Source organism: Hyla sarda, chromosome 6, assembly GCF_029499605.1.
Source record: "Hyla sarda isolate aHylSar1 chromosome 6, aHylSar1.hap1, whole genome shotgun sequence".
Classification (NCBI taxonomy): Eukaryota; Metazoa; Chordata; class Amphibia; order Anura; family Hylidae; genus Hyla; species Hyla sarda.
In genome coordinates, this window is record NC_079194.1 from 281,667,194 (window position 1) to 281,687,367 (window position 20,174).

Genomic DNA, 20,174 nt, shown 5'->3' on the forward strand with positions numbered 1-20,174 from the left:
ATCAATATTGTCCATCCCACAGCCCTAAGACAGTCCGAGCAAAGTCAAAAATATGGATGCTGGCTAAACGCCCAAACGAAAGAAATGTCCTCATCTTCTTTATTGGATAGTATTAAGCACCATGAAAGAGAAATGGAAAAACAATGCAGGATTACTAATGCCAGGTTGATAGGTCACATGAGGCACGTTTCTGAATCAAAAATAGAAAACTGCCATGGTGGCAGCATCCACTGCATATGCTGACAATAAAGAATCTACAAGGCAAGTTGCAAAGAATCTACTAGGCAAGCTGCAAAGTGGTAAAAGGTAGAAGGAACCGACTAGGATGGGATTTGAACCCATGCATGCAGAGCACAATGGAATAGCAGTCCATCGCCTTAACCACTTGGCCACCTCGTCTACATAAGTCCCTACTTCCGGGTGATAGATTCTGAGAACAGGGTCAAAAAGTTTTTTGCTGCATTTTTATTGAAGGTCACAGATCAGGCACTGGCTGAGGGGACCGTAACTCCAAGTTGGTGAAAAAATGCAAGCTGCAACCACTCCATCAATGCACAACATTTAGTAGAAATTTGAATCATTGCGTAAGAAATTCCCATTTTCTGGCTTTTCTGCTGGACTTCACTTGGCACTGTGGCTTAGGTGGTTAAAGCGCCTGTCTAGTAAACAGGAGATCCTGAGTTCAAATCTCAGCAGTGCCTTTTTTCCCCTAAATTTTAAGCTTTTCATACCAAAAAGCAGATGTTCAATCCTATCTGACATCAATATTGTCCATCCCACAGCCCTAAGACAGTCCGAGCAAAGTCAAAAATATGGATGCTGGCTAAACGCCCAAAAGAAAGAAATGTCCTCATCTTCTTTATAGGATAGCATTAAGCACCATGCAAGAGGAATTGGAAAACAAGGCAGGATTTCTAAGGCCTGGTTGATAGGTCACGTAACGCACCCTTCTGGATTGGAAATAGGAAACTCCCATGCCTGCAAAGACAATAAAAAATCAACAAAGCAAGATACCAAGTTGGAAAAGGCATGCAGAGCACAATGGATTAGCCGTCCATCGACTTAACCCCTCGGCCACCTCGTCTTAAAAGGCAACCACTCCAGGTGAGACATTCTGACAACATGATCAACAAGTCTTTGGCTGCATTTTCATTGAAGGTCACATTTTAAGCACTGGCTGAATGGACCGTAACTCAAAAAATGCAAGCTGCAACTGCTCCGTCAATGTACAGCATTTTGTAGACATTTTAATCATTGCATAGCAATTCCCATTTTCTGACTTTCTGACTTTCTGACTTTCTGACTTTTTGGCATTGGTTGTCATGGCGCTGTGGCTTAGTTGGTTAAAGCGCCTGTCTTGTAAACAGGAGATCCTGAGTTCGAATCTCAGCAGTGCCTTTCTTTCTTTGCAATTTTGAGCTTTTCATACCAAGAAGTAGACGTTCAATCATATGTGACTTCAAACTTGTCTATCCCACAGTCCTAAGAATGTCCGAGCAAAGTCAAAAATATGTATGCTGGCTGAATGCCCAAAAGAAGGAAATGTCCTCATCTTCTTTATTGGATAGTATTAAGCACCATGCAAGAGAAATGGAAAAACAATGCAGGATTACTAATGCCAGGTTGATAGGTCACATGAGGCACGTTTCTGAATCAAAAATAGAAAACTGCCATGGTGGGAGCATCCACTGCATATGCTGACAATAAAGAATCTACAAGGCAAGTTGCAAAGAATCTACTAGGCAAGCTGCAAAGTGGTAAAAAGTAGAAGAAACCGACGAGGATGGGATTTGAACCCATGCATGCAGAGCACAATGGATTAGCAGTCCATCGCCTTAACCACTCGGCCACCTCGTCTACATAAGTCCCTACCTCCAGGTGATAGATTCTGAGAACAGGGTCAAAAAGTTTTTTGCTGCATTTTTATTGAAGGTCACAGATCAGGCACTAGCTGAGGGGACCGTAACTCCAAGTTGGTGAAAAAATGCAAGCTGCAACCACTCCATCAATGCACAACATTTAGTAGAAATTTGAATCATTGCGTAAGAAATTCCCATTTTCTGGCTTTTCTGCTGGACTTCACTTGGCGCTGTGGCTTAGGTGGTTAAAGCGCCTGTCTAGTAAACAGGAGATCCTGAGTTCAAATCTCAGCAGTGCCTTTTTTCCCCTAAATTTTAAGCTTTTCATACCAAAAAGCAGATGTTCAATCCTATCTGACATCAATATTGTCCATCCCACAGCCCTAAGACAGTCCGAGCAAAGTCAAAAATATGGATGCTGGCTAAACGCCCAAAAGAAAGAAATGTCCTCATCTTCTTTATAGGATAGCATTAAGCACCATGCAAGAGGAATTGGAAAACAAGGCAGGATTTCTAAGGCCTGGTTGATAGGTCACGTAACGCACCCTTCTGGATTGGAAATAGAAAACTCCCATGCCTGCAAAGACAATAAAAAATCTACAAAGCAAGATACCAAGTTGGAAAAGGCATGCAGAGCACAATGGATTAGCCGTCCATCGACTTAACCCCTCGGCCACCTCGTCTTTAAAAGGCAACCACTCCAGGTGAGACATTCTGACAACATGATCAACAAGTCTTTGGCTGCATTTTCATTGAAGGTCACATATTAAGCACTGGCTGAATGGACCGTAACTCAAAAAATGCAAGCTGCAACTGCTCCGTCAATATACAGCATTTTGTAGACATTTTAATCATTGCATAGCAATTCCCATTTTCTGACTTTAAGGAAAGGGTTGTCATGGCGCTGTGGCTTAGTTGGTTAAAGCGCCTGTCTTGTAAACAGGAGATCCTGAGTTCGAATCTCAGCAGTGCCTTTCTTTCTTTGCAATTTTGAGCTTTTCATACCAAGAAGTAGACGTTCAATCATATGTGACTTCAAACTTGTCTATCCCACAGTCCTAAGAATGTCCGAGCAAAGTCAAAAATATGTATGCTGGCTGAATGCCCAAAAGAAGGAAATGTCCTCATCTTCTTTATTGGATAGTATTAAGCACCATGCAAGAGAAATGGAAAAACAATGCAGGATTACTAATGCAAGGTTGATAGGTCACATGAGGCACGTTTCTGAATCAAAAATAGAAAACTGCCATGGTGGGAGCATCCACTGCATATGCTGACAATAAAGAATCTACAAGGCAAGTTGCAAAGAATCTACTAGGCAAGCTGCAAAGTGGTAAAAGGTAGAAGGAACCGACGAGGATGGGATTTGAACCCATGCATGCAGAGCACAATGGATTAGCAGTCCATCGCCTTAACCACTCGGCCGCCTCGTCTACATAAGTCCCTACCTCCAGGTGATAGATTCTGAGAACAGGGTCAAAAAGTTTTTTGCTGCATTTTTATTGAAGGTCACAGATCAGGCACTAGCTGAGGGGACCGTAACTCCAAGTTGGTGAAAAAATGCAAGCTGCAACCACTCCATCAATGCACAACATTTAGTAGAAATTTGAATCATTGCGTAAGAAATTCCCATTTTCTGGCTTTTCTGCTGGACTTCACTTGGCGCTGTGGCTTAGGTGGTTAAAGCGCCTGTCTAGTAAACAGGAGATCCTGAGTTCAAATCTCAGCAGTGCCTTTTTTCCCCTAAATGTTAAGCTTTTCATACCAAAAAGCAGATGTTCAATCCTATCTGACATCAATATTGTCCATCCCACAGCCCTAAGACAGTCCGAGCAAAGTCAAAAATATGGATGCTGGCTAAACGCCCAAAAGAAAGAAATGTCCTCATCTTCTTTATAGGATAGCATTAAGCACCATGCAAGAGGAATTGGAAAACAAGGCAGGATTTCTAAGGCCTGGTTGATAGGTCACGTAACGCACCCTTCTGGATTGGAAATAGAAAACTCCCATGCCTGCAAAGACAATAAAAAATCTACAAAGCAAGATACCAAGTTGGAAAAGGCATGCAGAGCACAATGGATTAGCCGTCCATCGACTTAACCCCTCGGCCACCTCGTCTTTAAAAGGCAACCACTCCAGGTGAGACATTCTGACAACATGATCAACAAGTCTTTGGCTGCATTTTCATTGAAGGTATGTGACCTTCAATGAAAATGCAGCCAAAGACTGGAACTGGCTGAATGGACCGTAACTCAAAAAATGCAAGCTGCAACTGCTCCGTCAATATACAGCATTTTGTAGACATTTTAATCATTGCATAGCAATTCCCATTTTCTGACTTTAAGGAAAGGGTTGTCATGGCGCTGTGGCTTAGTTGGTTAAAGCGCCTGTCTTGTAAACAGGAGATCCTGAGTTCGAATCTCAGCAGTGCCTTTCTTTCTTTGCAATTTTGAGCTTTTCATACCAAGAAGTAGACGTTCAATCATATGTGACTTCAAACTTGTCTATCCCACAGTCCTAAGAATGTCCGAGCAAAGTCAAAAATATGTATGCTGGCTGAATGCCCAAAAGAAGGAAATGTCCTCATCTTCTTTATTGGATAGTATTAAGCACCATGCAAGAGAAATGGAAAAACAATGCAGGATTACTAATGCCAGGTTGATAGGTCACATGAGGCACGTTTCTGAATCAAAAATAGAAAACTGCCATGGTGGGAGCATCCACTGCATATGCTGACAATAAAGAATCTACAAGGCAAGTTGCAAAGAATCTACTAGGCAAGCTGCAAAGTGGTAAAAGGTAGAAGGAACCGACGAGGATGGGATTTGAACCCATGCATGCAGAGCACAATGGATTAGCAGTCCATCGCCTTAACCACTCGGCCACCTCGTCTACATAAGTCCCTACCTCCAGGTGATAGATTCTGAGAACAGGGTTAAAAAGTTTTTTGCTGCATTTTTATTGAAGGTCACAGATCAGGCACTAGCTGAGGGGACCGTAACTCCAAGTTGGTGAAAAAATGCAAGCTGCAACCACTCCATCAATGCACAACATTTAGTAGAAATTTGAATCATTGCGTAAGAAATTCCCATTTTCTGGCTTTTCTGCTGGACTTCACTTGGCGCTGTGGCTTAGGTGGTTAAAGCGCCTGTCTAGTAAACAGGAGATCCTGAGTTCAAATCTCAGCAGTGCCTTTTTTCCCCTAAATTTTAAGCTTTTCATACCAAAAAGCAGATGTTCAATCCTATCTGACATCAATATTGTCCATCCCACAGCCCTAAGACAGTCCGAGCAAAGTCAAAAATATGGATGCTGGCTAAACGCCCAAAAGAAAGAAATGTCCTCATCTTCTTTATAGGATAGCATTAAGCACCATGCAAGAGGAATTGGAAAACAAGGCAGGATTTCTAAGGCCTGGTTGATAGGTCACGTAACGCACCCTTCTGGATTGGAAATAGAAAACTCCCATGCCTGCAAAGACAATAAAAAATCTACAAAGCAAGATACCAAGTTGGAAAAGGCATGCAGAGCACAATGGATTAGCCGTCCATCGACTTAACCCCTCGGCCACCTCGTCTTTAAAAGGCAACCACTCCAGGTGAGACATTCTGACAACATGATCAACAAGTCTTTGGCTGCATTTTCATTGAAGGTATGTGACCTTCAATGAAAATGCAGCCAAAGACTGGAACTGGCTGAATGGACCGTAACTCAAAAAATGCAAGCTGCAACTGCTCCGTCAATATACAGCATTTTGTAGACATTTTAATCATTGCATAGCAATTCCCATTTTCTGACTTTAAGGAAAGGGTTGTCATGGCGCTGTGGCTTAGTTGGTTAAAGCGCCTGTCTTGTAAACAGGAGATCCTGAGTTCGAATCTCAGCAGTGCCTTTCTTTCTTTGCAATTTTGAGCTTTTCATACCAAGAAGTAGACGTTCAATCATATGTGACTTCAAACTTGTCTATCCCACAGTCCTAAGAATGTCCGAGCAAAGTCAAAAATATGTATGCTGGCTGAATGCCCAAAAGAAGGAAATGTCCTCATCTTCTTTATTGGATAGTATTAAGCACCATGCAAGAGAAATGGAAAAACAATGCAGGATTACTAATGCCAGGTTGATAGGTCACATGAGGCACGTTTCTGAATCAAAAATAGAAAACTGCCATGGTGGGAGCATCCACTGCATATGCTGACAATAAAGAATCTACAAGGCAAGTTGCAAAGAATCTACTAGGCAAGCTGCAAAGTGGTAAAAGGTAGAAGGAACCGACGAGGATGGGATTTGAACCCATGCATGCAGAGCACAATGGATTAGCAGTCCATCGCCTTAACCACTCGGCCACCTCGTCTACATAAGTCCCTACCTCCAGGTGATAGATTCTGAGAACAGGGTTAAAAAGTTTTTTGCTGCATTTTTATTGAAGGTCACAGATCAGGCACTAGCTGAGGGGACCGTAACTCCAAGTTGGTGAAAAAATGCAAGCTGCAACCACTCCATCAATGCACAACATTTAGTAGAAATTTGAATCATTGCGTAAGAAATTCCCATTTTCTGGCTTTTCTGCTGGACTTCACTTGGCGCTGTGGCTTAGGTGGTTAAAGCGCCTGTCTAGTAAACAGGAGATCCTGAGTTCAAATCTCAGCAGTGCCTTTTTTCCCCTAAATTTTAAGCTTTTCATACCAAAAAGCAGATGTTCAATCCTATCTGACATCAATATTGTCCATCCCACAGCCCTAAGACAGTCCGAGCAAAGTCAAAAATATGGATGCTGGCTAAACGCCCAAAAGAAAGAAATGTCCTCATCTTCTTTATAGGATAGCATTAAGCACCATGCAAGAGGAATTGGAAAACAAGGCAGGATTTCTAAGGCCTGGTTGATAGGTCACGTAACGCACCCTTCTGGATTGGAAATAGAAAACTCCCATGCCTGCAAAGACAATAAAAAATCTACAAAGCAAGATACCAAGTTGGAAAAGGCATGCAGAGCACAATGGATTAGCCGTCCATCGACTTAACCCCTCGGCCACCTCGTCTTTAAAAGGCAACCACTCCAGGTGAGACATTCTGACAACATGATCAACAAGTCTTTGGCTGCATTTTCATTGAAGGTATGTGACCTTCAATGAAAATGCAGCCAAAGACTGGAACTGGCTGAATGGACCGTAACTCAAAAAATGCAAGCTGCAACTGCTCCGTCAATATACAGCATTTTGTAGACATTTTAATCATTGCATAGCAATTCCCATTTTCTGACTTTAAGGAAAGGGTTGTCATGGCGCTGTGGCTTAGTTGGTTAAAGCGCCTGTCTTGTAAACAGGAGATCCTGAGTTCGAATCTCTGCAGTGCCTTTCTTTCTTTGCAATTTTGAGCTTTTCATACCAAGAAGTAGACGTTCAATCATATGTGACTTCAAACTTGTCTATCCCACAGTCCTAAGAATGTCCGAGCAAAGTCAAAAATGTGTATGCTGGCTGAATGCCCAAAAGAAGGAAATGTCCTCATCTTCTTTATTGGATAGTATTAAGCACCATGCAAGAGAAATGGAAAAACAATGCAGGATTACTAATGCCAGGTTGATAGGTCACATGAGGCACGTTTCTGAATCAAAAATAGAAAACTGCCATGTTGGGAGCATCCACTGCATATGCTGACAATAAAGAATCTACAAGGCAAGTTGCAAAGAATCTACTAGGCAAGCTGCAAAGTGGTAAAAAGTAGAAGAAACCGACGAGGATGGGATTTGAACCCATGCATGCAGTGCACAATGGATTAGCAGTCCGTCGTCTTAACCACTCGGCCACCTCGTCTACATAAGTCCCTACCTCCAGGTAATAGATTCTGAGAACAGGGTCAAAAAGTTTTTTGCTGCATTTTGATTGAAGGTCACAGATCAGGCACTGGCTGAGGGGACCGTAACTCCAAGTTGGTGAAAAAATGCAAGCTGCAACCACTCCATCAATGCACAACATTTAGTAGAAATTTGAATCATTGCGTAAGAAATTCCCATTTTCTGGCTTTTCTGCTGGTCTTCTTGTGGTGCTGTGGCTTAGTTGGTTAAAGCGCTTGTCTAGTAAACAGGAGATCCTGAGTTCAAATCTCAGCAGTGCCTTTTTTTCCCCTAAATTTTAAGCTTTTCATACCAAAAAGCAGATGTTCAATCCTATCTGACATCAATATTGACCATCCCACAGCCCTAAGACAGTCCGAGCAAAGTCAAAAATATGGATGCTGGCTAAACGTCCAAAAGAAAGAAATGTCCTCATCTTCTTTATAGGATAGCATTAAGCACCATGCAAGAGGAATTGGAAAACAAGGCAGGATTTCTAAGGCCTGGTTGATAGGTCACGTAACGCACCCTTCTGGATTGGAAATAGAAAACTCCCATGCCTGCAAAGACAATAAAAAATCTTCAAAGCAAGATACCAAGTTGGAAAAGGCATGCAGAGCACAATGGATTAGCCGTCCATCGACTTAACCCCTCGGCCACCTCGTCTTTAAAAGGCAACCACTCCTGGTGAGACATTCTGACAACATGATCAACAAGTCTTTGGCTGCATTTTCATTGAAGGTCACATATTAAGCACTGGCTGAATGGACCGTAACTCAAAAAATGCAAGCTGCAACTGCTCCGTCAATATACAGCATTTTGTATACATTTTAATCATTGCATAGCAATTCCCATTTTCTGACTTTTAGGCAAGGGTTGTCATGGCGCTGTGGCTTAGTTGGTTAAAGTGCCTGTCTTGTAAACAGGAGATCCTGAGTTTGAATCTCAGCAGTGCCTTTCTTTCTTTGCAATTTTGAGCTTTTCATACCAAGAAGTAGACGTTCAATCATATGTGACTTCAAACTTGTCTATCCCACAGTCCTAAGAATGTCCGAGCAAAGTCAAAAATATGTATGCTGGCTGAATGCCCAAAAGAAGGAAATGTCCTCATCTTCTTTATTGGATAGTATTAAGCACCATGCAAGAGAAATGGAAAAACAATGCAGGATTACTAATGCCAGGTTGATAGGTCACATGAGGCACGTTTCTGAATCAAAAATAGAAAACTGCCATGGTGGGAGCATCCACTGCATATGCTGACAATAAAGAATCTACAAGGCAAGTTGCAAAGAATCTACTAGGCAAGCTGCAAAGTGGTAAAAGGTAGAAGGAACTGACGAGGATGGGATTTGAACCCATGCATGCAGAGCACAATGGATTAGCAGTCCATCGCCTTAACCACTCGGCCACCTCGTCTACATAAGTCCCTACCTCCAGGTGATAGATTCTGAGAACAGGGTCAAAAAGTTTTTTGCTGCATTTTTATTGAAGGTCACAGATCAGGCACTAGCTGAGGGGACCGTAACTCCAAGTTGGTGAAAAAATGCAAGCTGCAACCACTCCATCAATGCACAACATTTAGTAGAAATTTGAATCATTGCGTAAGAAATTCCCATTTTCTGGCTTTTCTGCTGGACTTCACTTGGCGCTGTGGCTTAGGTGGTTAAAGCGCCTGTCTAGTAAACAGGAGATCCTGAGTTCAAATCTCAGCAGTGCCTTTTTTCCCCTAAATTTTAAGCTTTTCATACCAAAAAGCAGATGTTCAATCCTATCTGACATCAATATTGTCCATCCCACAGCCCTAAGACAGTCCGAGCAAAGTCAAAAATATGGATGCTGGCTAAACGCCCAAAAGAAAGAAATGTCCTCATCTTCTTTATAGGATAGCATTAAGCACCATGCAAGAGGAATTGGAAAACAAGGCAGGATTTCTAAGGCCTGGTTGATAGGTCACGTAACGCACCCTTCTGGATTGGAAATAGAAAACTCCCATGCCTGCAAAGACAATAAAAAATCTACAAAGCAAGATACCAAGTTGGAAAAGGCATGCAGAGCACAATGGATTAGCCGTCCATCGACTTAACCCCTCGGCCACCTCGTCTTTAAAAGGCAACCACTCCAGGTGAGACATTCTGACAACATGATCAACAAGTCTTTGGCTGCATTTTCATTGAAGGTCACATATTAAGCACTGGCTGAATGGACCGTAACTCAAAAAATGCAAGCTGCAACTGCTCCGTCAATATACAGCATTTTGTAGACATTTTAATCATTGCATAGCAATTCCCATTTTCTGACTTTAAGGAAAGGGTTGTCATGGCGCTGTGGCTTAGTTGGTTAAAGCGCCTGTCTTGTAAACAGGAGATCCCGAGTTTGAATCTCAGCAGTGCCTTTCTTTCTTTGCAATTTTGAGCTTTTCATACCAAGAAGTAGACGTTCAATCATATGTGACTTCAAACTTGTCTATCCCACAGTCCTAAGAATGTCCGAGCAAAGTCAAAAATATGTATGCTGGCTGAATGCCCAAAAGAAGGAAATGTCCTCATCTTCTTTATTGGATAGTATTAAGCACCATGCAAGAGAAATGGAAAAACAATGCAGGATTACTAATGCCAGGTTGATAGGTCACATGAGGCACGTTTCTGAATCAAAAATAGAAAACTGCCATGGTGGGAGCATCCACTGCATATGCTGACAATAAAGAATCTACAAGGCAAGTTGCAAAGAATCTACTAGGCAAGCTGCAAAGTGGTAAAAGGTAGAAGGAACCGACGAGGATGGGATTTGAACCCATGCATGCAGAGCACAATGGATTAGCAGTCCATCGCCTTAACCACTCGGCCACCTCGTCTACATAAGTCCCTTCTTCCAGGTGATAGATTCTGAGAACAGGGTCAAAAAGTTTTTTGCTGCATTTTTATTGAAGGTCACAGATCAGGCACTAGCTGAGGGGACCGTAACTCCAAGTTGGTGAAAAAATGCAAGCTGCAACCACTCCATCAATGCACAACATTTAGTAGAAATTTGAATCATTGCGTAAGAAATTCCCATTTTCTGGCTTTTCTGCTGGACTTCACTTGGCGCTGTGGCTTAGGTGGTTAAAGCGCCTGTCTAGTAAACAGGAGATCCTGAGTTCAAATCTCAGCAGTGCCTTTTTTCCCCTAAATGTTAAGCTTTTCATACCAAAAAGCAGATGTTCAATCCTATCTGACATCAATATTGTCCATCCCACAGCCCTAAGACAGTCCGAGCAAAGTCAAAAATATGGATGCTGGCTAAACGCCCAAAAGAAAGAAATGTCCTCATCTTCTTTATAGGATAGCATTAAGCACCATGCAAGAGGAATTGGAAAACAAGGCAGGATTTCTAAGGCCTGGTTGATAGGTCACGTAACGCACCCTTCTGGATTGGAAATAGAAAACTCCCATGCCTGCAAAGACAATAAAAAATCTACAAAGCAAGATACCAAGTTGGAAAAGGCATGTAGAGCACAATGGATTAGCCGTCCATCGACTTAACCCCTCGGCCACCTCGTCTTTAAAAGGCAACCACTCCAGGTGAGACATTCTGACAACATGATCAACAAGTCTTTGGCTGCATTTTCATTGAAGGTCACATATTAAGCACTGGCTGAATGGACCGTAACTCAAAAAATGCAAGCTGCAACTGCTCCGTCAATATACAGCATTTTGTAGACATTTTAATCATTGCATAGCAATTCCCATTTTCTGACTTTAAGGAAAGGGTTGTCATGGCGCTGTGGCTTAGTTGGTTAAAGCGCCTGTCTTGTAAACAGGAGATCCTGAGTTCGAATCTCAGCAGTGCCTTTCTTTCTTTGCAATTTTGAGCTTTTCATACCAAGAAGTAGACGTTCAATCACATGTGACTTCAAACTTGTCTATCCCACAGTCCTAAGAATGTCCGAGCAAAGTCAAAAATATGTATGCTGGCTGAATGCCCAAAAGAAGGAAATGTCCTCATCTTCTTTATTGGATAGTATTAAGCACCATGCAAGAGAAATGGAAAAACAATGAAGGATTACTAATGCCAGGTTGATAGGTCACATGAGGCACGTTTCTGAATCAAAAATAGAAAACTGCCATGGTGGGAGCATCCACTGCATATGCTGACAATAAAGAATCTACAAGGCAAGTTGCAAAGAATCTACTAGGCAAGCTGCAAAGTGGTAAAAGGTACCGACGAGGATGGGATTTGAACCCATGCATGCAGAGCACAATGGATTAGCAGTCCATCGCCTTAACCACTCGGCCACCTCGTCTACATAAGTCCCTACCTCCAGGTGATAGATTCTGAGAACAGGGTCAAAAAGTTTTTTGCTGCATTTTTATTGAAGGTCACAGATCAGGCACTAGCTGAGGGGACCGTAACTCCAAGTTGGTGAAAAAATGCAAGCTGCAACCACTCCATCAATGCACAACATTTAGTAGAAATTTGAATCATTGCGTAAGAAATTCCCATTTTCTGGCTTTTCTGCTGGACTTCATGTGGTGCTGTGGCTTAGTTGGTTAAAGCGCCTGTCTAGTAAACAGGAGATCCTGAGTTCAAATCTCAGCAGTGCCTTTTTTCCCCCTAAATTTTAAGCTTTTCATACCAAAAAGCAGATGTTCAATCCTATCTGACATCAATATTGACCATCCCACAGCCCTAAGACAGTCCGAGCAAAGTCAAAAATATGGATGCTGGCTAAATGTCCAAAAGAAAGAAATGTCCTCATCTTCTTTATAGGATAGCATTAAGCACCATGCAAGAGGAATTGGAAAACAAGGCAGGATTTCTAAGGCCTGGTTGATAGGTCACGTAACGCACCCTTCTGGATTGGAAATAGAAAACTCCCATGCCTGCAAAGACAATAAAAAATCTACAAAGCAAGATACCAAGTTGGAAAAGGCATGCAGAGCACAATGGATTAGCCGTCCATCGACTTAACCCCTCGGCCACCTCGTCTTTAAAAGGCAACCACTCCAGGTGAGACATTCTGACAACATGATCAACAAGTCTTTGGCTGCATTTTCATTGAAGGTCACATATTAAGCACTGGCTGAATGGACCGTAACTCAAAAAATGCAAGCTGCAACTGCTCCGTCAATATACAGCATTTTGTAGACATTTTAATCATTGCATAGCAATTCCCATTTTCTGACTTTAAGGAAAGGGTTGTCATGGCGCTGTGGCTTAGTTGGTTAAAGCGCCTGTCTTGTAAACAGGAGATCCTGAGTTTGAATCTCAGCAGTGCCTTTCTTTCTTTGCAATTTTGAGCTTTTCATACCAAGAAGTAGACGTTCAATCATATGTGACTTCAAACTTGTCTATCCCACAGTCCTAAGAATGTCCGAGCAAAGTCAAAAATATGTATGCTGGCTGAATGCCCAAAAGAAGGAAATGTCCTCATCTTCTTTATTGGATAGTATTAAGCACCATGCAAGAGAAATGGAAAAACAATGCAGGATTACTAATGCCAGGTTGATAGGTCACATGAGGCACGTTTCTGAATCAAAAATAGAAAACTGCCATGGTGGGAGCATCCACTGCATATGCTGACAATAAAGAATCTACAAGGCAAGTTGCAAAGAATCTACTAGGCAAGCTGCAAAGTGGTAAAAGGTAGAAGGAACCGACGAGGATGGGATTTGAACCCATGCATGCAGAGCACAATGGATTAGCAGTCCATCGCCTTAACCACTCGGCCACCTCGTCTACATAAGTCCCTACCTCCAGGTGATAGATTCTGAGAACAGGGTCAAAAAGTTTTTTGCTGCATTTTTATTGAAGGTCACAGATCAGGCACTAGCTGAGGGGACCGTAACTCCAAGTTGGTGAAAAAATGCAAGCTGCAACCACTCCATCAATGCACAACATTTAGTAGAAATTTGAATCATTGCGTAAGAAATTCCCATTTTCTGGCTTTTCTGCTGGACTTCACTTGGCGCTGTGGCTTAGGTGGTTAAAGCGCCTGTCTAGTAAACAGGAGATCCTGAGTTCAAATCTCAGCAGTGCCTTTTTTCCCCTAAATTTTAAGCTTTTCATACCAAAAAGCAGATGTTCAATCCTATCTGACATCAATATTGTCCATCCCACAGCCCTAAGACAGTCCGAGCAAAGTCAAAAATATGGATGCTGGCTAAACGCCCAAAAGAAAGAAATGTCCTCATCTTCTTTATAGGATAGCATTAAGCACCATGCAAGAGGAATTGGAAAACAAGGCAGGATTTCTAAGGCCTGGTTGATAGGTCACGTAACGCACCCTTCTGGATTGGAAATAGAAAACTCCCATGCCTGCAAAGACAATAAAAAATCTACAAAGCAAGATACCAAGTTGGAAAAGGCATGCAGAGCACAATGGATTAGCCGTCCATCGACTTAACCCCTCGGCCACCTCGTCTTTAAAAGGCAACCACTCCAGGTGAGACATTCTGACAACATGATCAACAAGTCTTTGGCTGCATTTTCATTGAAGGTCACATATTAAGCACTGGCTGAATGGACCGTAACTCAAAAAATGCAAGCTGCAACTGCTCCGTCAATATACAGCATTTTGTAGACATTTTAATCATTGCATAGCAATTCCCATTTTCTGACTTTAAGGAAAGGTTTGTCATGGCGCTGTGGCTTAGTTGGTTAAAGCGCCTGTCTTGTAAACAGGAGATCCTGAGTTCGAATCTCAGCAGTGCCTTTCTTTCTTTGCAATTTTGAGCTTTTCATACCAAGAAGTAGACGTTCAATCATATGTGACTTCAAACTTGTCTATCCCACAGTCCTAAGAATGTCCGAGCAAAGTCAAAAATATGTATGCTGGCTGAATGCCCAAAAGAAGGAAATGTCCTCATCTTCTTTATTGGATAGTATTAAGCACCATGCAAGAGAAATGGAAAAACAATGCAGGATTACTAATGCCAGGTTGATAGGTCACATGAGGCACGTTTCTGAATCAAAAATAGAAAACTGCCATGGTGGGAGCATCCACTGCATATGCTGACAATAAAGAATCTACAAGGCAAGTTGCAAAGAATCTACTAGGCAAGCTACAAAGTGGTAAAAGGTAGAAGGAACCGACGAGGATGGGATTTGAACCCATGCATGCAGAGCACAATGGATTAGCAGTCCATCGCCTTAACCACTCGGCCACCTCGTCTACATAAGTCCCTACCTCCAGGTGATAGATTCTGAGAACAGGGTCAAAAAGTTTTTTGCTGCATTTTTATTGAAGGTCACAGATCAGGCACTAGCTGAGGGGACCGTAACTCCAAGTTGGTGAAAAAATGCAAGCTGCAACCACTCCATCAATGCACAACATTTAGTAGAAATTTGAATCATTGCGTAAGAAATTCCCATTTTCTGGCTTTTCTGCTGGACTTCACTTGGCGCTGTGGCTTAGGTGGTTAAAGCGCCTGTCTAGTAAACAGGAGATCCTGAGTTCAAATCTCAGCAGTGCCTTTTTTCCCCTAAATTTTAAGCTTTTCATACCAAAAAGCAGATGTTCAATCCTATCTGACATCAATATTGTCCATCCCACAGCCCTAAGACAGTCCGAGCAAAGTCAAAAATATGGATGCTGGCTAAACGCCCAAAAGAAAGAAATGTCCTCATCTTCTTTATAGGATAGCATTAAGCACCATGCAAGAGGAATTGGAAAACAAGGCAGGATTTCTAAGGCCTGGTTGATAGGTCACGTAACGCACCCTTCTGGATTGGAAATAGAAAACTCCCATGCCTGCAAAGACAATAAAAAATCTACAAAGCAAGATACCAAGTTGGAAAAGGCATGCAGAGCACAATGGATTAGCCGTCCATCGACTTAACCCCTCGGCCACCTCGTCTTTAAAAGGCAACCACTCCAGGTGAGACATTCTGACAACATGATCAACAAGTCTTTGGCTGCATTTTCATTGAAGGTCACATATTAAGCACTGGCTGAATGGACCGTAACTCAAAAAATGCAAGCTGCAACTGCTCCGTCAATATACAGCATTTTGTAGACATTTTAATCATTGCATAGCAATTCCCATTTTCTGACTTTAAGGAAAGGGTTGTCATGGCGCTGTGGCTTAGTTGGTTAAAGCGCCTGTCTTGTAAACAGGAGATCCTGAGTTCGAATCTCAGCAGTGCCTTTCTTTCTTTGCAATTTTGAGCTTTTCATACCAAGAAGTAGACGTTCAATCATATGTGACTTCAAACTTGTCTATCCCACAGTCCTAAGAATGTCCGAGCAAAGTCAAAAATATGTATGCTGGCTGAATGCCCAAAAGAAGGAAATGTCCTCATGTTCTTTATTGGATAGTATTAAGCACCATGCAAGAGAAATGGAAAAACAATGCAGGATTACTAATGCCAGGTTGATAGGTCACATGAGGCACGTTTCTGAATCAAAAATAGAAAACTGCCATGGTGGGAGCATCCACTGCATATGCTGACAATAAAGAATCTACAAGGCAAGTTGCAAAGAATCTACTAGGCAAGCTGCAAAGTGGTAAAAGGTACCGACGAGGATGGGATTTGAACCCATGCATGCAGAGCACAATGGATTAGCAGTCCATCGCCTTAACCACTCAGCCACCTCGTCTACATAAGTCCCTACCTCCAGGTGATATATTCTGAGAACAGGGTCAAAAAGTTTTTTGCTGCATTTTTATTGAAGGTCACAGATCAGGCACTAGCTGAGGGGACCGTAACTCCAAGTTGGTGAAAAAATGCAAGCTGCAACCACTCCATCAATGCACAACATTTAGTAGAAATTTGAATCATTGCGTAAGAAATTCCCATTTTCTGGCTTTTCTGCTGGACTTCATGTGGTGCTGTGGCTTAGTTGGTTAAAGCGCCTGTCTAGTAAACAGGAGATCCTGAGTTCAAATCTCAGCAGTGCCTTTTTTCCCCCTAAATTTTAAGCTTTTCATACCAAAAAGCAGATGTTCAATCCTATCTGACATCAATATTGACCATCCCACAGCCCTAAGACAGTCCGAGCAAAGTCAAAAATATGGATGCTGGCTAAACGTCCAAAAGAAAGAAATGTCCTCATCTTCTTTATAGGATAGCATTAAGCACCATGCAAGAGGAATTGGAAAACAAGACAGGATTTCTAAGGCCTGGTTGATAGGTCACGTAACGCACCCTTCTGGATTGGAAATAGAAAACTCCCATGCCTGCAAAGACAATAAAAAATCTACAAAGCAAGATACCAAGTTGGAAAAGGCATGCAGAGCACAATGGATTAGCCGTCCATCGACTTAACCCCTCGGCCACCTCGTCTTTAAAAGGCAACCACTCCAGGTGAGACATTCTGACAACATGATCAACAAGTCTTTGGCTGCATTTTCATTGAAGGTCACATATTAAGCACTGGCTGAATGGACCGTAACTCAAAAAATGCAAGCTGCAACTGCTCCGTCAATATACAGCATTTTGTAGACATTTTAATCATTGCATAGCAATTCCCATTTTCTGACTTTAAGGAAAGGGTTGTCATGGCGCTGTGGCTTAGTTGGTTAAAGCGCCTGTCTTGTAAACAGGAGATCCTGAGTTCGAATCTCAGCAGTGCCTTTCTTTCTTTGCAATTTTGAGCTTTTCATACCAAGAAGTAGACGTTCAATCATATGTGACTTCAAACTTGTCTATCCCACAGTCCTAAGAATGTCCGAGCAAAGTCAAAAATATGTATGCTGGCTGAATGCCCAAAAGAAGGAAATGTCCTCATCTTCTTTATTGGATAGTATTAAGCACCATGCAAGAGAAATGGAAAAACAATGCAGGATTACTAATGCCAGGTTGATAGGTCACATGAGGCACGTTTCTGAATCAAAAATAGAAAACTGCCATGGTGGGAGCATCCACTGCATATGCTGACAATAAAGAATCTACAAGGCAAGTTGCAAAGAATCTACTAGGCAAGCTGCAAAGTGGTAAAAGGTAGAAGGAACCGACGAGGATGGGATTTGAACCCATGCATGCAGAGCACAATGGATTAGCAGTCCATCGCCTTAACCACTCGGCCACCTCGTCTACATAAGTCCCTACCTCCAGGTGATAGATTCTGAGAACAGGGTCAAAAAGTTTTTTGCTGCATTTTTATTGAAGGTCACAGATCAGGCACTAGCTGAGGGGACCGTAACTCCAAGTTGGTGAAAAAATGCAAGCTGCAACCACTCCATCAATGCACAACATTTAGTAGAAATTTGAATCATTGCGTAAGAAATTCCCATTTTCTGGCTTTTCTGCTGGACTTCACTTGGCGCTGTGGCTTAGGTGGTTAAAGTGCCTGTCTAGTAAACAGGAGATCCTGAGTTCAAATCTCAGCAGTGCCTTTTTTCCCCTAAATTTTAAGCTTTTCATACCAAAAAGCAGATGTTCAATCCTATCTGACATCAATATTGTCCATCCCACAGCCCTAAGACAGTCCGAGCAAAGTCAAAAATATGGATGCTGGCTAAACGCCCAAAAGAAAGAAATGTCCTCATATTCTTTATAGGATAGCATTAAGCACCATGCAAGAGGAATTGGAAAACAAGGCAGGATTTCTAAGGCCTGGTTGATAGGTCACGTAACGCACCCTTCTGGATTGGAAATAGAAAACTCCCATGCCTGCAAAGACAATAAAAAATCTACAAAGCAAGATACCAAGTTGGAAAAGGCATGCAGAGCACAATGGATTAGCCGTCCATCGACTTAACCCCTCGGCCACCTCGTCTTTAAAAGGCAACCACTCCAGGTGAGACATTCTGACAACATGATCAACAAGTCTTTGGCTGCATTTTCATTGAAGGTCACATATTAAGCACTGGCTGAATGGACCGTAACTCAAAAAATGCAAGCTGCAACTGCTCCGTCAATATACAGCATTTTGTAGACATTTTAATCATTGCATAGCAATTCCCATTTTCTGACTTTAAAGAAAGGTTTGTCATGGCGCTGTGGCTTAGTTGGTTAAAGCGCCTGTCTTGTAAACAGGAGATCCTGAGTTCGAATCTCAGCAGTGCCTTTCTTTCTTTGCAATTTTGAGCTTTTCATACCAAGAAGTAGACGTTCAATCATATGTGACTTCAAACTTGTCTATCCCACAGTCCTAAGAATGTCCGAGCAAAGTCAAAAATATGTATGCTGGCTGAATGCCCAAAAGAAGGAAATGTCCTCATCTTCTTTATTGGATAGTATTAAGCACCATGCAAGAGAAATGGAAAAACAATGCAGGATTACTAATGCCAGGTTGATAGGTCACATGAGGCACGTTTCTGAATCAAAAATAGAAAACTGCCATGGTGGGAGCATCCAATGCATATGCTGACAATAAAGAATCTACAAGGCAAGTTGCAAAGAATCTACTAGGCAAGCTGCAAAGTGGTAAAAGGTAGAAGGAACCGACGAGGATGGGATTTGAACCCATGCATGCAGAGCACAATGGATTAGCAGTCCATCGCCTTAACCACTCGGCCACCTCGTCTACATAAGTCCCTACCTCCAGGTGATAGATTCTGAGAACAGGGTCAAAAAGTTTTTTGCTGCATTTTTATTGAAGGTCACAGATCAGGCACTAGCTGAGGGGACCGTAACTCCAAGTTGGTGAAAAAATGCAAGCTGCAACCACTCCATCAATGCACAACATTTAGTAGAAATTTGAATCATTGCGTAAGAAATTCCCATTTTCTGGCTTTTCTGCTGGACTTCACTTGGCGCTGTGGCTTAGGTGGTTAAAGCGCCTGTCTAGTAAACAGGAGATCCTGAGTTCAAATCTCAGCAGTGCCTTTTTTCCCCTAAATTTTAAGCTTTTCATACCAAAAAGCAGATGTTCAATCCTATCTGACATCAATATTGTCCATCCCACAGCCCTAAGACAGTCCGAGCAAAGTAAAAAATATGGATGCTGGCTAAACGCCCAAAAGAAAGAAATGTCCTCATCTTCTTTATAGGATAGCATTAAGCACCATGCAAGAGGAATTGGAAAACAAGGCAGGATTTCTAAGGCCTGGTTGATAGGTCACGTAACGCACCCTTCTGGATTGGAAATAGAAAACTCCCATGCCTGCAAAGACAATAAAAAATCTACAAAGCAAGATACCAAGTTGGAAAAGGCATGCAGAGCACAATGGATTAGCCGTCCATCGACTTAACCCCTCGGCCACCTCGTCTTTAAAAGGCAACCACTCCAGGTGAGACATTCTGACAACATGATCAACAAGTCTTTGGCTGCATTTTCATTGAAGGTCACATATTAAGCACTGGCTGAATGGACCGTAACTCAAAAAATGCAAGCTGCAACTGCTCCGTCAATATACAGCATTTTGTAGACATTTTAATCATTGCATAGCAATTCCCATTTTCTGACTTTAAGGAAAGGTTTGTCATGGCGCTGTGGCTTAGTTGGTTAAAGCGCCTGTCTTGTAAACAGGAGATCCTGAGTTCGAATCTCAGCAGTGCCTTTCTTTCTTTGCAATTTTGAGCTTTTCATACCAAGAAGTAGACGTTCAATCATATGTGAC

At 42.2% G+C, this 20,174-nt stretch overlaps 42 non-coding genes across 42 annotated transcripts; 28 read left to right on the forward strand and 14 right to left on the reverse strand.

The window, feature by feature from the left end:
• Positions 1-317: 317 nt before the first annotated feature.
• Positions 318-399, reverse strand: TRNAS-GCU (transfer RNA serine (anticodon GCU)). The gene has a single exon. It is a non-coding gene; the product is annotated as a tRNA-Ser (tRNA).
• A 228-nt stretch (positions 400-627) lies between these two features.
• On the forward strand, positions 628-701 carry TRNAT-AGU (transfer RNA threonine (anticodon AGU)). The gene has a single exon. It is a non-coding gene; the product is annotated as a tRNA-Thr (tRNA).
• A 623-nt stretch (positions 702-1,324) lies between these two features.
• Positions 1,325-1,398, forward strand: TRNAT-UGU (transfer RNA threonine (anticodon UGU)). Its single transcript has one exon. It is a non-coding gene; the product is annotated as a tRNA-Thr (tRNA).
• A 377-nt stretch (positions 1,399-1,775) lies between these two features.
• Positions 1,776-1,857, reverse strand: TRNAS-GCU (transfer RNA serine (anticodon GCU)). The gene has a single exon. It is a non-coding gene; the product is annotated as a tRNA-Ser (tRNA).
• A 228-nt stretch (positions 1,858-2,085) lies between these two features.
• TRNAT-AGU (transfer RNA threonine (anticodon AGU)) lies at positions 2,086-2,159 on the forward strand. Its single transcript has one exon. It is a non-coding gene; the product is annotated as a tRNA-Thr (tRNA).
• A 600-nt stretch (positions 2,160-2,759) lies between these two features.
• TRNAT-UGU (transfer RNA threonine (anticodon UGU)) lies at positions 2,760-2,833 on the forward strand. The gene has a single exon. It is a non-coding gene; the product is annotated as a tRNA-Thr (tRNA).
• Positions 2,834-3,210: 377 nt separating this feature from the next.
• Positions 3,211-3,292, reverse strand: TRNAS-GCU (transfer RNA serine (anticodon GCU)). Its single transcript has one exon. It is a non-coding gene; the product is annotated as a tRNA-Ser (tRNA).
• A 228-nt stretch (positions 3,293-3,520) lies between these two features.
• TRNAT-AGU (transfer RNA threonine (anticodon AGU)) lies at positions 3,521-3,594 on the forward strand. Its single transcript has one exon. It is a non-coding gene; the product is annotated as a tRNA-Thr (tRNA).
• A 624-nt stretch (positions 3,595-4,218) lies between these two features.
• Positions 4,219-4,292, forward strand: TRNAT-UGU (transfer RNA threonine (anticodon UGU)). Its single transcript has one exon. It is a non-coding gene; the product is annotated as a tRNA-Thr (tRNA).
• A 377-nt stretch (positions 4,293-4,669) lies between these two features.
• On the reverse strand, positions 4,670-4,751 carry TRNAS-GCU (transfer RNA serine (anticodon GCU)). The gene has a single exon. It is a non-coding gene; the product is annotated as a tRNA-Ser (tRNA).
• A 228-nt stretch (positions 4,752-4,979) lies between these two features.
• On the forward strand, positions 4,980-5,053 carry TRNAT-AGU (transfer RNA threonine (anticodon AGU)). The gene has a single exon. It is a non-coding gene; the product is annotated as a tRNA-Thr (tRNA).
• Positions 5,054-5,677: 624 nt separating this feature from the next.
• TRNAT-UGU (transfer RNA threonine (anticodon UGU)) lies at positions 5,678-5,751 on the forward strand. Its single transcript has one exon. It is a non-coding gene; the product is annotated as a tRNA-Thr (tRNA).
• Positions 5,752-6,128: 377 nt separating this feature from the next.
• On the reverse strand, positions 6,129-6,210 carry TRNAS-GCU (transfer RNA serine (anticodon GCU)). The gene has a single exon. It is a non-coding gene; the product is annotated as a tRNA-Ser (tRNA).
• A 228-nt stretch (positions 6,211-6,438) lies between these two features.
• TRNAT-AGU (transfer RNA threonine (anticodon AGU)) lies at positions 6,439-6,512 on the forward strand. Its single transcript has one exon. It is a non-coding gene; the product is annotated as a tRNA-Thr (tRNA).
• A 624-nt stretch (positions 6,513-7,136) lies between these two features.
• Positions 7,137-7,210, forward strand: TRNAT-UGU (transfer RNA threonine (anticodon UGU)). The gene has a single exon. It is a non-coding gene; the product is annotated as a tRNA-Thr (tRNA).
• A 377-nt stretch (positions 7,211-7,587) lies between these two features.
• Positions 7,588-7,669, reverse strand: TRNAS-GCU (transfer RNA serine (anticodon GCU)). The gene has a single exon. It is a non-coding gene; the product is annotated as a tRNA-Ser (tRNA).
• A 228-nt stretch (positions 7,670-7,897) lies between these two features.
• Positions 7,898-7,971, forward strand: TRNAT-AGU (transfer RNA threonine (anticodon AGU)). The gene has a single exon. It is a non-coding gene; the product is annotated as a tRNA-Thr (tRNA).
• Positions 7,972-8,572: 601 nt separating this feature from the next.
• TRNAT-UGU (transfer RNA threonine (anticodon UGU)) lies at positions 8,573-8,646 on the forward strand. Its single transcript has one exon. It is a non-coding gene; the product is annotated as a tRNA-Thr (tRNA).
• A 377-nt stretch (positions 8,647-9,023) lies between these two features.
• On the reverse strand, positions 9,024-9,105 carry TRNAS-GCU (transfer RNA serine (anticodon GCU)). Its single transcript has one exon. It is a non-coding gene; the product is annotated as a tRNA-Ser (tRNA).
• Positions 9,106-9,333: 228 nt separating this feature from the next.
• On the forward strand, positions 9,334-9,407 carry TRNAT-AGU (transfer RNA threonine (anticodon AGU)). Its single transcript has one exon. It is a non-coding gene; the product is annotated as a tRNA-Thr (tRNA).
• A 600-nt stretch (positions 9,408-10,007) lies between these two features.
• On the forward strand, positions 10,008-10,081 carry TRNAT-UGU (transfer RNA threonine (anticodon UGU)). The gene has a single exon. It is a non-coding gene; the product is annotated as a tRNA-Thr (tRNA).
• A 377-nt stretch (positions 10,082-10,458) lies between these two features.
• Positions 10,459-10,540, reverse strand: TRNAS-GCU (transfer RNA serine (anticodon GCU)). Its single transcript has one exon. It is a non-coding gene; the product is annotated as a tRNA-Ser (tRNA).
• A 228-nt stretch (positions 10,541-10,768) lies between these two features.
• Positions 10,769-10,842, forward strand: TRNAT-AGU (transfer RNA threonine (anticodon AGU)). The gene has a single exon. It is a non-coding gene; the product is annotated as a tRNA-Thr (tRNA).
• A 600-nt stretch (positions 10,843-11,442) lies between these two features.
• Positions 11,443-11,516, forward strand: TRNAT-UGU (transfer RNA threonine (anticodon UGU)). Its single transcript has one exon. It is a non-coding gene; the product is annotated as a tRNA-Thr (tRNA).
• Positions 11,517-11,886: 370 nt separating this feature from the next.
• TRNAS-GCU (transfer RNA serine (anticodon GCU)) lies at positions 11,887-11,968 on the reverse strand. Its single transcript has one exon. It is a non-coding gene; the product is annotated as a tRNA-Ser (tRNA).
• A 228-nt stretch (positions 11,969-12,196) lies between these two features.
• TRNAT-AGU (transfer RNA threonine (anticodon AGU)) lies at positions 12,197-12,270 on the forward strand. The gene has a single exon. It is a non-coding gene; the product is annotated as a tRNA-Thr (tRNA).
• Positions 12,271-12,871: 601 nt separating this feature from the next.
• On the forward strand, positions 12,872-12,945 carry TRNAT-UGU (transfer RNA threonine (anticodon UGU)). Its single transcript has one exon. It is a non-coding gene; the product is annotated as a tRNA-Thr (tRNA).
• Positions 12,946-13,322: 377 nt separating this feature from the next.
• TRNAS-GCU (transfer RNA serine (anticodon GCU)) lies at positions 13,323-13,404 on the reverse strand. The gene has a single exon. It is a non-coding gene; the product is annotated as a tRNA-Ser (tRNA).
• A 228-nt stretch (positions 13,405-13,632) lies between these two features.
• Positions 13,633-13,706, forward strand: TRNAT-AGU (transfer RNA threonine (anticodon AGU)). The gene has a single exon. It is a non-coding gene; the product is annotated as a tRNA-Thr (tRNA).
• Positions 13,707-14,306: 600 nt separating this feature from the next.
• Positions 14,307-14,380, forward strand: TRNAT-UGU (transfer RNA threonine (anticodon UGU)). Its single transcript has one exon. It is a non-coding gene; the product is annotated as a tRNA-Thr (tRNA).
• A 377-nt stretch (positions 14,381-14,757) lies between these two features.
• On the reverse strand, positions 14,758-14,839 carry TRNAS-GCU (transfer RNA serine (anticodon GCU)). The gene has a single exon. It is a non-coding gene; the product is annotated as a tRNA-Ser (tRNA).
• Positions 14,840-15,067: 228 nt separating this feature from the next.
• Positions 15,068-15,141, forward strand: TRNAT-AGU (transfer RNA threonine (anticodon AGU)). The gene has a single exon. It is a non-coding gene; the product is annotated as a tRNA-Thr (tRNA).
• A 600-nt stretch (positions 15,142-15,741) lies between these two features.
• TRNAT-UGU (transfer RNA threonine (anticodon UGU)) lies at positions 15,742-15,815 on the forward strand. Its single transcript has one exon. It is a non-coding gene; the product is annotated as a tRNA-Thr (tRNA).
• Positions 15,816-16,185: 370 nt separating this feature from the next.
• TRNAS-GCU (transfer RNA serine (anticodon GCU)) lies at positions 16,186-16,267 on the reverse strand. The gene has a single exon. It is a non-coding gene; the product is annotated as a tRNA-Ser (tRNA).
• Positions 16,268-16,495: 228 nt separating this feature from the next.
• TRNAT-AGU (transfer RNA threonine (anticodon AGU)) lies at positions 16,496-16,569 on the forward strand. The gene has a single exon. It is a non-coding gene; the product is annotated as a tRNA-Thr (tRNA).
• A 601-nt stretch (positions 16,570-17,170) lies between these two features.
• Positions 17,171-17,244, forward strand: TRNAT-UGU (transfer RNA threonine (anticodon UGU)). Its single transcript has one exon. It is a non-coding gene; the product is annotated as a tRNA-Thr (tRNA).
• A 377-nt stretch (positions 17,245-17,621) lies between these two features.
• On the reverse strand, positions 17,622-17,703 carry TRNAS-GCU (transfer RNA serine (anticodon GCU)). The gene has a single exon. It is a non-coding gene; the product is annotated as a tRNA-Ser (tRNA).
• A 228-nt stretch (positions 17,704-17,931) lies between these two features.
• On the forward strand, positions 17,932-18,005 carry TRNAT-AGU (transfer RNA threonine (anticodon AGU)). Its single transcript has one exon. It is a non-coding gene; the product is annotated as a tRNA-Thr (tRNA).
• A 600-nt stretch (positions 18,006-18,605) lies between these two features.
• TRNAT-UGU (transfer RNA threonine (anticodon UGU)) lies at positions 18,606-18,679 on the forward strand. The gene has a single exon. It is a non-coding gene; the product is annotated as a tRNA-Thr (tRNA).
• A 377-nt stretch (positions 18,680-19,056) lies between these two features.
• Positions 19,057-19,138, reverse strand: TRNAS-GCU (transfer RNA serine (anticodon GCU)). The gene has a single exon. It is a non-coding gene; the product is annotated as a tRNA-Ser (tRNA).
• A 228-nt stretch (positions 19,139-19,366) lies between these two features.
• TRNAT-AGU (transfer RNA threonine (anticodon AGU)) lies at positions 19,367-19,440 on the forward strand. The gene has a single exon. It is a non-coding gene; the product is annotated as a tRNA-Thr (tRNA).
• A 600-nt stretch (positions 19,441-20,040) lies between these two features.
• Positions 20,041-20,114, forward strand: TRNAT-UGU (transfer RNA threonine (anticodon UGU)). Its single transcript has one exon. It is a non-coding gene; the product is annotated as a tRNA-Thr (tRNA).
• Positions 20,115-20,174: the final 60 nt, after the last annotated feature.